General features: G+C 48.2%; 1 protein-coding gene, 1 non-coding gene and 1 pseudogene across 2 annotated transcripts in view; all 3 read left to right on the top strand.

Moving 5' to 3' along the window:
- Positions 1 to 5,987, top strand: part of MOB3A (MOB kinase activator 3A) — a 50,821-nt gene that overhangs the window by 5,131 nt on the left and 39,703 nt on the right. The window lies entirely within an intron of this gene.
- TRNAI-GAU lies at positions 655 to 728 on the top strand. Its single transcript has one exon. It is a non-coding gene; the product is annotated as a tRNA-Ile (tRNA).
- LOC103604667 lies at positions 4,763 to 5,792 on the top strand (annotated as a pseudogene).

Here is a 5,987-nt window from a genome sequence, read left to right as displayed (position 1 = left end):
GGATCCGAGCACCTTGACCTTGGTGTTATCAGACCATGCTCTTAACCAGCTGAGCCAACCGCCAACCCAATTATTTCTTAAGTGCGTGAATAAGCCAGATGCTTGGTATAGTAATGAATGAATATTTGCTCTAATTTTTAAATAGTCCTTGCTTTTTAGAGCAGCTGTGGTTTCACAGCGACACCGAGGGGAAGATGCAGAAATTCCCCATACACCCCCCGCCTCCACACATGCACGGCCTCCCCTGCTATCAGCATCCCCCAGAGTGGGGCACTTGCTGCAGTCATGATTCATCAGCCTACTCGGACACATCATTCTCAGCCAGAGTCCATCATCCATCCACATTAGGGTTCACTCTGGGTGTTGTATGTTTTATGGGTTTGGCCAAATGTTTAATGCCCTGTGTCCACCATAACGGTATTATACAGAAGAGCTTCACTGCCATAAAGTCCCATGTGTGCCGCCTCTTCACCCCTGACGATCACTGATGTTTTACTGCCTCCGTAGTTTGCCTTTTTCAGGATGTCATAGAGTCGGCATCATATATAGTGTGTAGCTTTTCCAGATTGGGTTTTTTCACTTAATACGTGTTTAAGTTTCCTCCCTGTCTTTTCATGGCTTATATACTTTTCACTTAAACCTCCTTGTAGGGCTAGCTGGTTAGCTCAGTGGTTAGAGCATGGTGCTGATAACACCAAGGTCCAGGGTTCGGATCCCTCTACCGGCCAGCCGCCAAAAATAAATAAATCTCCCTGAAGGAAGGAACTGTGTCGTCATGTCCTCCTGTCTTGCAAAGTCTACCGCGGTGTTTGCATACCGGGTGCCCCAAAGTGACAATGACACACTGAATTCTAAATTCACCTCTCTTTTTGCTCAGCAAATGCAAGAGGTTTGCAAAAGTGCTGGTTTAGTTCCTGAACTGTTTAAACCTTTGATATTCTGAACGAGTGGAATGTGGTCAGCTTCATATGGAAAAACGTCCTAGGCCACCACATTCTTTGCATGGTCAGGCCATCAATCATCTCCCATCTTAAGTGCCTCATAAGATGGAAGTTTCAGAAAAATTCCCCGTGTCACTGACTGGGAACTTGGGTTTGTCCTTGGGGAAGTTTCAGGCATTCCCCAGCGGGTGAGCTCTATTCCTGTTTTCCTGGAATGTACAGGTTCAGATGGCTTAACTGGAAAAGGCGAATCTGACTGCAGAAATCCGATTCTGGGAAGGGAACCTTCTCTTCTGTAGCTCCTAGTCCCAGAGAAGATTCCAGCAACACACGGTTTGGTGGCTGCCATGCTGGTGTGTGCCTGACCCCTCCAGGGAAGAGTGCCTTCCATGTTCTTGGGACTGTCACACGGTGCCTTCCGGCTGCCACACCCGGCCCCTTCCCTTTTCCTTTGTATTATATCAAGATTACTATTTTTTCCTATATGCCCAGACCAGGAAAACGAAATGCACGTCGATCATAAAGATCCCAGGGGATGGATCTATGTACTATGTAGGAAGGGACTCTCACGCTTACCCTCACTTCCAGGAAAAACATCACCCCATCGTTGTGTTTACACGGGTGTAACACTTTACGAATGTTTTTTTAAAATAAAAAAGTCCTGATGTTTGTACCGCACCACAACTAATTTTTTGACGTAGCAGATGTTGCAAGTCCTTCCTCGTCGGGGCCTGTGCCTTGTTCTTTTTAAGACCATGTGGATGTGTCATCTTTGATTACACAAGGATTGAGAGGTTTTGCTCAAGTTTAAGGGTTTTCTCTCTAGCCCAGTGGGTTTGGGGATGACTTTGTAGGAAGCGGTGTGCTCCCCGGTCTCCCCGGGACCCGCATGGCAGTAACCGGTCATTCAGTTACTTACTGTGCAGGGGCTAAGCTCACTTAGATCTCTCTCTCTTTTGTCCCCCACAAGTTGTGGTTTTTTCCCTCTCATGTCTTCTTGATTAGGATGCAGAGCTTATATTTTGACTTTTTGTTTAAAAGCTATGTTAAGACATGACACGTGTTTTTATCGTTGCTATGTTTAATGTCACGCTGTACTCACCACGCACAGCCCGGTGGGCAGTGAGAAACCCTTATCTACTTCCTGTGCGGGGCACGGGGCAGGATCTCCACCTGGCCCTGTGGACATTTGGGGTCAGACCCTTCTCTGTGGTGGGCATCCTGGGCACTGACGGTGCTGAGCGGCATCCCCAGCCTCCACCCATGCCGTGCCAGGAGCACCCCCCAGTCATGACAACCACAAATGTCCCCAGATATGGCCAGATGTCCCCTGGGGGGCAGAATCACCCCGACAAGACCCATGGCTGTAGCCAAGAGCTCTTTATAGCTGGACCTGGGGCACAGCTGGACCCTGGTTGTGCAGCCTGGCTCCCAGAGCAGTAAAGTCAAGTCCAGCCCATGGGTCCTGACATTGGAAGGAAACTCCCATGGCGAGCAGCGCCGGGCCATGTTTGGGTGGGAGTTGGGGGTCTTCTTTCTGTGTCTTCCTCTTTATGACCCTTGTCATCCTCCTGCGCAGTTAAATCTCCTGTGGTGTCTTTTGAAACCTCTGAAGGAAGGGGCAGGACCCCCTTAACAGGCACCATGGGCATCCAAGATGGCTTTTGCATTTCTCTGTGACTGTCCCTTAGGTGATATGACCTTACCCTGTGGTAAACTGAGGCAAAGGGAGACAGATCCAGAGTTCCTTCATGAGCTGTAAAATAATCGCTCGGTCTGTCTGTCCACACTTCTCTTTCCTTGTCTCGGTAGAGTAGAGGTGTTAGAAGTAGGGAGACCTGAGTTCAAATCCCACGTTCACCTCCTCATCTTCTGAGCTCCCAAAGGCTCCAGGAGAGGACCCTTCCCGCCTCTCGGGAAGGCCGGCAGTCCTTGGCTTGTGGCCACACTGCCCCAATCTCTGCCTCCATTGTCACGTGACCATCTCCCTGTGTGTCTGTGTCCAAATTTCCTTTATCTGTGAGGACACCAGTCCCTGGATGTAGGGCCCACCGTACTCCAGTACAACTTCATCTTAACTAATTACATCTGCAAAGACCCTTTCTCCAAATGAGGTCCCAGTCACAGTCACAGGTGCCAGGGCTTAGGACTCAATCATATCTTTTGGGGGGACACAGTTCAACCTCCAACAGGGGAATTGGGGAGTGACTGCTGATGGGGACGGGGTTCCTTTTTATGGTGATGAGAATGTTCTGGAATGAGATGGTGAGATGGTTGCACAGCTCTGGTTTTACTAAAACCATTGGATAGTTTACCGTCAAAGGTTGAAATTTGCAATATGTGAATTATCTTAATCTGAAAAAAAAAAAGACAAGATTACCAGAAGGGTTAGAAAAATATGCTCACCTCTTGACAGCACCTGGCCTGGAGTGCCCTTGACAACCTCACTTCCTGCCCGGCCGCCTCAGTACAACAGAAGTTGTAGAACTTCACCCAGTAACAAAGACAGGGCACGAAACAGCAGAACACACACGTCGGTGACTCGGGAGGTCACAGCCATCCCCCTGTGTGTTCTGCAGGTCTGAGGGACCTTCCAGCACCAGGAGCAGCTGCAGTATTTTAAAATAAACATTTAGATTATGGAAGACAGCTCTGGGGCACCACCGCCTTTTTTAACACGACAGATTCTGAGCCGTGTGCATCTTCCAGTCAAATATCAGAGCTGCCCAGCTGGGAGCCAGCGTTGAGCACTGATCTGGAACACATGGAACCGGCCTCTGAACTCGGGGCTTGTCTCTGGCTCCTCCCAAGCTCCGGGGCAGCGACCCCCACAGCAGTGACAGGATGTAGAAGCCTCCAGAAGGAAGTGGGTGACTGTGGGCCGTGAGCTGCCGCACCTCGGACGGGGAGGGGTCATGCCAGTTGGTTGCTTAGAGGAACTGTGTTGTGTTTTGTTTTCAGAAAAAAAAAAAAAAGAAAGAAAAAGGGTGTGTGTGTCAGGGCAGGGGCATTTGTCATCTCACCACTTGTCCCTCTAGAAGTCTCCAAGGGCCACTCACATCTCGTCGGTGGGAGGAACGGGGCAAGCCAGGAGAAGGTCAGTCTTCACGTCTGCAACACTCATCCCAACGCTTCTTCCCCGTGCAGACCTTGGAAGGGTTCTAGAAGGAGCAGAGAGAAGGGATTCCCAGACACGGTAACCGGGACGGGGGGCAGCGGCAGGGGAGGTCGTCCCCTGGGGGCCCAGCCTGGCCTCCCTTTCTGTGGGAAAAGGCACTTTTCTGCGGCCGATCGCCCCTCAGTCGTGGAACCTGTTTGTGTTTCTTTTTTCTTTTTTTTTTTTTAAAAGATGACCGGTAAGGGGATCTTAACCCTTGACTTGGTGTTGTCAGCACCACGCTCACCCAGTGAGCTAACCGGCCATCCCTATATGGGATCCGAACCCGTGGCCCTGGTGCTATCAGCACCGCACTCTCCCAAGTGAGCCACACACCGATCTCTTCTAAAACATTTTAAATAAAATTTTATTGAACAGAAATTACAAGGCTAAGCAAGTTATAATGTATATTTAATCAGTGCTTTTTACTACTTCTCAAAGACAACACCATATTTATTTTCCCTCTACTACTACAACTTGGTCTTATTCACAGAGTATAGAGAGTGATTTAAAACAAAGATCTTCACTTCAAAAAATCTAATTAGTGCCTATAAAAAAAAACCCACTTAAAAAAAAGAATAAATCTTAATGAGGACTAACTGAACTTTCTGTCTGTGGATGCCACCGAGGACTCATCGTTAAAGTCTCTCTTCCCACTGCCATCATGTCTGAGTTGGAGTCCGCTAAAAAGCCCAAAAAGCTGCGGAAGACGTTCATCAGAGGGATGAACTTTGAAAACAAACGATGAGTCTCAGGAGCCACTCTGAGCAACGGGGCATGCTCACAGACTGTGTGGTAATGAAAGCACCAAGCGCTCCAGGGGCTTTGGGTTTGTCACCTATACCACTGGGAGGAAATGGATGCAGCCACGAATGCAAGGTCGTGTAAGGTGGACGTAAGATATGTGGAACCAAAGAGGGCTGTCTGAAGAGAGGATTCTCAAAGACCAGATACCCACTTACCTGTGAAAAAGATCTTTGTTGGTGGCATTAAAGAAGACACTGAAGAACATCACCTGAGAGATTACTTTGAACAGTATGAGAAAACTGAAGTGACTGAAGTCATGACTGGCCAAGGCAGTGGCAAAAAGAGGGGCTTTGCTTTTGTAACCTTTGACAACCATGACTCCATGGATAAGACTGTCATTCAGAAATACCACACTGTAAATGGCCACAACTGAGAAGTAAAGAGAGCCCTGTCGAAGCAAGAGATGGCTACTAGTGCTTCATCCAGCCAAAGAGGTCGAAGTGGTTCTGGAAACTTTGGTGGTGGTCGTGGAAGGTGGTTTTGGTGGGAATGACCCTTTAGTCATGGAGGAAACTTTAGTGGTTGTGGTGGCTTTGGTGGCAGCTGTGGTGGTGGTGGATGTGATGGCCGTGGGGATAGCTATAATGGACTTGGTAGTGATGAAAGCAATTCTGAAGGTGGTGGAAGCTACAATGATTTTGGTGATTACAACAATCAATCTTCAAATTTTGGGCACATGAAGGGAGGATACTTTGGAGGCAGAAGCTCTGGGCCCTGTGGTGGTGGAGGCCAATACTTTGCCAAACCATGAAACCAAGGTGGCTATGGCAATTCCTGCAGCAGCAGTAGCTATGGCAGTGGCAGGTTTTAATTAACTTCCAGGAAACAAAACTTAGCAGAAGAGGTGAGCCAGAGTGACAGGGGAGCTACAGTTTATAACAGATGTGTGAACTCAACCAGGCACAGTGGTGGCAGGGCCTAGCTGCTACAAAGAAGACATGTTTTAGACAATACTCATGTGTATGGGCAAAAAAAACTGAGGACTGTATTTGTGACTAATTGTATAACAGGTTATTTTAGTTTCTGTTCTGTGGAAAGTGTAAAGCATTCCAACAAAGGGTTTTAATGTAGATTTTTTTTTT

Source organism: Galeopterus variegatus, unplaced genomic scaffold (genome assembly GCF_000696425.1).
Source record: "Galeopterus variegatus unplaced genomic scaffold, G_variegatus-3.0.2 Scaffold5326, whole genome shotgun sequence".
In the NCBI taxonomy this organism is placed as follows: domain Eukaryota; kingdom Metazoa; phylum Chordata; class Mammalia; order Dermoptera; family Cynocephalidae; genus Galeopterus; species Galeopterus variegatus.
The sequence above is the reverse complement of the archived record's forward strand: the minus strand, read 5'-3'. Positions and strand labels throughout refer to the sequence as shown.